The following is a 5,787-nucleotide window of genomic DNA, read 5'->3' as shown; positions in this document are numbered from 1 at the left end:
TGGCCACACGGGCATCCGTATGTCACTGTGCTGATATGTCACACTGGACTTCTCCAGAGAGCCACTTCCTTTCAGATTATTACACTAATAATAATAATAACAATAATAATATTTAAAAAAACATGATGCTGAAATAATCTGTGGGTGCGTTTCCCCCGAAGACAAGTCAATCAATCATTTATATATATATTAAAAAAATAAATAAATAAAAAAGCAGATATGTGTTTTTTATTGCACATGTCAGATTTCTAATGAGCAGAAGAAGAAGTACAGAGGGGGGAACCATTATAAAGTTACTCAGAGAGTGAAGATCCAGTTGTTGCACTGTTTAAACCTGCTCCTTTTTTTTTTTTTTTTTAAGTTAAATGCTCCCTCTGGTGGTGTGGGTAGCAGGAGTAGGCTTTATAAAACACCCTCAAGTTAACTTAAGGGGGGTTTAAAGGCATCTCTTTCATGTTTTTTTTTTTTAAATGAGATGTGAGTCAGCAAATCTTTCTTAATAATTTGTTACCTTGGAAACAGCTGCAGCAGTTTGTACAGTTAAGATCACAGACAAAGGACACGAGACACTGTCCACGGGTAGAGCATCTCTCCAACCTTCTAGGATGTGGGTTTCTAGATCAGCCAGGATTTTTCCTCCTGTTTTCAGTGAATAAGAAACTCTACTTTTTTGTATTTTTTTTTTATGAGGCAACCAGTTGAATATTAGGGAAGAACATACAGTACAAGTCCTAAATCCTCGAGGAGGAAGTTGCAGTGATTTATACCGAAAGAGAAAGAGAGAGAGAGAGGGGTGGAAAAATAAAAAAACAAATCTCCAGTGGATGTGGGTCAGAATGGAGCAGTGAAAATAATCACAGTCCACAGAGGTGACTCGCTGTGACTGCCTGACCTGCAGACAAAGTCGTGCAGGAGACCTTCTCCTTCCAGAAAGGACGGGCATTAATCAGACGAGGAGACACCATCACACCTGTTGACACGAGACATTTTTAATCACCGAGTAATTAAATGGCCTGAGATTTTAATTACGCCAATGGGTAGAGAATTGCACTCCATATTATACTGTCATCATACAACAAATCAGCTTGATGGATTTCTTTGTTTGAATAACTACATTAAAGGCAGAGGAGACATGTGGTTATTTGATAGGAGCATCTTGTTTTTCTTATTGTTCTTTTTCCCCTTTGAGTCGTGCGAGCTATTGTGTAGACACACCAGTAGCCAAACAAGAATATCATTTTAATCAAAGCAAAGAATACTCTGCTGCACATTGTTTTGATTCAATAATTTTTGGCTCTAGGCGTCACTCCTGCCAAATAGACCAGCCCGGGGATATTTAAGAGGGAATAAAAAAGCCCGCAGACAGACTGTGCTGCATTTGTATTTTATGATGAAAATGCAAAAAGATGCTGTGAATTCTAGCCCACCGTTTCCTCCCCCCCTGAGATATGTTTTATCTGAGCCCATTATTCTTTGCTGGTATATGGCAGAGCGGAGGAATGAGCTCAATTAGGTGAGGAAATGAGAAGGAGAGGAGGAATCTGGACCCGCGATATTTGGAGGGAAAGAAAATGAAACCATTGGAGGGAAGGTCAAGAGAACGTAAGAAAGGAGCAGTGGGGAATGAGAGAGAGGAGAGGAGAGAGGAGAGGAGAGGAGAGGAGAGGAGGGAGATGGAGAGACTGAGACAGAGAGGATGAGAAAGTGAAACTATGTTGTCATGGAAACTGGCATGGATCTGAAGAGCAAAACAAGAATGTAAATTGGTTTACCCTGAGGGAATGTGATGGCACTACAGGGAAGAAATAAGCAGGGAGATGTATTTAAGGGAGGACTGTCCATAAAATGATATGCAAATAAAGAGATTTGAAACAAAAATACATTTATAACAGTAAAGCTGACAACAAAACTATACATCTTTAAATGTAGAGGGCTTAATGTATTGAGCATCTGCTAGATAGTGGATGGAGACGGTGGTATCTGGGAGGATCACCCCTTGAGCAGTTACATATAAATGACTTAATTAAAACATGTAACAGTCTGAGAGCTGTGGAGGTCAGTCTGAGTGGGCGAATTACTAATGCTGGTAAACAACTTGTGGCTCGGCTGCTGCAGGTTGACATTTAGTGATGGAGATACATGTAAGCCTCCCTCCACACAGTATTACAAATGGACAGGATTCAAGTCCAGATTTTGTCTTTAGAAACTCTCCACTTGTCAGCAGCTGCAGGAAGTCTGTACAGATGGAGCGTTGGGGAGGGGGCAGAGAGAGAAAAAGTTTGCTGTACCTCATCATTATTTCCCCTCTCACCTGTGTGCTTTTTCACACCTCCAAAGCCTCTGCCGCCACTTTGCTCCCGAGCATTTTTCTTTCACTCGGCTGCTAGAATCCCATCATTAGATTTGATTTTCGAGTCAGCTAGAGATGATGTTGCCAAGATACGAATGGTTTCCGTGGTGACAAACACTACCCTTGCCATTGTGTGTAGCAATGTAGGAAGTCAAGTCCCTCACCTACAATCTCTCTACCGCCGATGTTTCCACCGAGTACATCTGAGAACACCGTGCACTCCACAGACAATAGTTTGTACTTTAACATGTGTGTGTGTGTGTGTGCTCTGTACAAAAGTATCATAAACCTTCAGGCTGTTTTCATATATTAAATTCACATATATACAGGTATTATACTATGAATGCAACATAATGTATAATGCACTTCTATGCTGGATTTCACCCATAATGTAATGACATTTGCTGTGAAAGGGAAGGTTTATGCATACATCACATTTAACATACAAGCAGTAGCAGCAGTCTTCACATACAATACTCTCATTATCAGTCATCATCCTAAATGCGTCAAACATATGAGTATTGACTTGAGGATGCAGTGAAGCACGAAACAAAGCAATGATGCATCAGTGGCTGACATTTATAAATAGCTTAAATAATCTAATAAACAGCAGCCATGTGCAGATTTGTTTGTTTGCTCAGTCAGTCTGGGGGTCTGACGGTGGTGTCTGTGCGCATGTGTGTTTGGAGAGAGTGTAATTTTAATTGGGGGAGAAGCAGTTGCCGTGGCGGCTGGTGCAAGCTGATGCACAGGATCTCAAACAGGTGGTTTCCCAGATGGGCAAAGTCAGCAACAATCATGTTTTCCTCATGCCCCGTGCTTTAAAATCGTGCAGGTGTTTCATGGTGGGTAGCCCGCAGACACAGAAGTGAAAAACTGCTCAGAAAAAGAAGGAAGGAAGAGTGAGTAGTGATGGATGCCGAGCAGATTTTCATTGACAAGAGCTCGGTCCATCATTTGTTGCACCATGTTTGCGCTGGCAGTGTCAAAGCAGGAAAAAACATCTTTCAGTCATAGACAAAATGTTATTTACAGGGTTTTGATGTATTTAATCCACTCGGCTGTGTGCACAAAGTATTATTGTTGATTAACAGGGGGGAGATGAGCATCTGGGTTCTTGTGAAAGCCAATCTAATCTCCACAGTCTTGTTTGTGTTCTGATCAAGGTTGTTGGCACACCTTAATACCCACGTACTCCAATGCTCTGCAGTGGATGGGCAACTTGTTTTCTTGGATTGGGTCCATGTAGGAGGTGAATTAAGGTAATGTTTAGTTGGGTATTTTGGGTCCAGTGGTTTCACACTGACAGCAGAGTGTTCATTAAAACACAAATGCTTAAATCTTGTCTCCCTGACTGGGATGGGATCGGACAGGATGGTTTTACACATCGCAGACAAACCAAGCAAACATTAGGTTCAGGTAAAGAATCTTTCTAACCTGAATATCTACACGAACCTGTTGAACTAACAATTATCCATTTGATAAACAGACGATCTGCGTTGAGCAGGGACAGTGTGCTTAGCAGAATTTGTCCAGGTATTCTTTGAATCAGTGGAAGATGCCTGACACTTTGTTCTCTGGTCTGATGTCTGATTTGAGCTTGCTCTACACTCTTAGTCATCATTGCAGTCGGTTTAAAACTACACCATTAAAACTTAGCTGTTCTACTTTTATCACACCGTTGCTTAGAGTTATCTCCTCCTGCTCAAGCTCCTCCACGGCACAACAGAAAATGTGCTCGCCCCTCATTGTGGAAAAGCGGAGCAAACAGTAGATGGCAGTAGAGTTGCTCTGATGAATTTTAATCACTGTCACAGTCATCGTTCCCTTTCCTGCAGTGACAGATTTGCTTTGCACAAACACAGGTATGACTCACTGAAAGGCAGGAGGAGAAGAAACAATGGTGGATAATATTCACATCAGAGTCCAGATGTCTCTGGAAAATCCCAGATTTTTTAGATTTAGTATAAACTGCCATTTGGGTGGCATGTTGGCATCGCAACGCTGCACAGAACTGTTTAGTCTTTGGTTAGTCCTAAAACATATTTTTCTTCATTGGATAAACCTGATCGCTACACGCTACATGCCAAAACATAACATATGTGATTAATATTAATATGCAAATTTAGATTTTAAAACAGCTTGAGTGAACTGTGTAAAATCAACAGGTGCTGAAACATGATGAAGATGCATAAATACTAATATTAAACACATTAAGAGACCAACAGTATGACACATCCTCCAACATCTGTCCTATGATGGACCACCAACACAGCTTTAATGCCTGACACTGGCTTTGTAAGTGTAACTAATTACTCCAATAAATACTATTTATTTGAACTCAGCTCAGATTAAATGAACTAATCTGACACTACATGTAAGATATCGCTGTACGCTGATGTGTAACATCCGACCGGTTGCAACAGTGTGTATTTACATTTGTGAGGGTAATGGGAGACACAGAGCAGACCATGCCTATGCAGTTTAACGGGGGCCACATGAGGTGAGGTCCTGCACTATTTGTGAATTGAGGCTTGACCCTAAAAAAGGTTATGGGGACTGGAGGTGTTGCTGTGACCTTTTGTAAAGCTCTGAATGCTTGGCCCTGCCTGCGCGGGTCTCCAACAAACACGGTGTAGTGTAGACGTACATATGGCAGCGTCTCCCTTTGAAACAGCAAGAGCTCACAGCAGTCTGGATCCTATTAAATCCTTTTGTCTTTCTCCCATTCTCCCCTCCTGGTTGTGCTGTCTGTTTTTACTTTGTGTTATTCATATTCATTCCATTACAACCCTCCTCCTCCTCCTCCTCCCCTCCATCGCAAGCGTCCCACAATGCATTTCGTCGAGACTGTTAGGCAGATGTTTTCATGGCACTGCACCGTATGAATTCTGGGTACAGGATTGTTAGACAAACGTGGACGTTGAGCATAAAGCTGGGAAATAATCCTTAAAAATGGAATAATTAACATGTTTTTATGGGATTTCTTTTTTTTTTTTTTTTTTTTTTAATACTATAAAACTTCACAGACACGTAAACGAGACAACCAGCATACTCTATTGATCCTAGCAGAAATCCTTGCCCCAACCCACATGACAGAGCAGCTGGCTGAGAGTGGCCTCATCTGGAACTGCCATCAGTCGCTTGTTAAATGCAGTGTGCGAGTGGGGCGGGAACATGGCAGCATGCGGTCTCAGCCAATCCATAACCAGACACTGGGAACTGTGCACACAAGCTGCAGGTCACGGAGCAGTTTGTTTAGTGTGTGTGTGTGTGTGTGTGCGTGTGGGTGTATGTGGGCTACATGCCTATGCTGGACTAGGCGATGATATAGAATCTGTGCTCCCCTCCGCTCTCTCTCTGAATCCTGTCTATGTAATTGATCCCAGACTGGACATTTGAGTTGCCAGCAGCGATTCATATCGTTTTTATCTTTT

Source organism: Larimichthys crocea, chromosome VII (assembly GCF_000972845.2).
Source record: "Larimichthys crocea isolate SSNF chromosome VII, L_crocea_2.0, whole genome shotgun sequence".
Taxonomy (NCBI): Eukaryota; Metazoa; Chordata; class Actinopteri; family Sciaenidae; genus Larimichthys; species Larimichthys crocea.
This window is presented reverse-complemented; position numbering follows the sequence as displayed.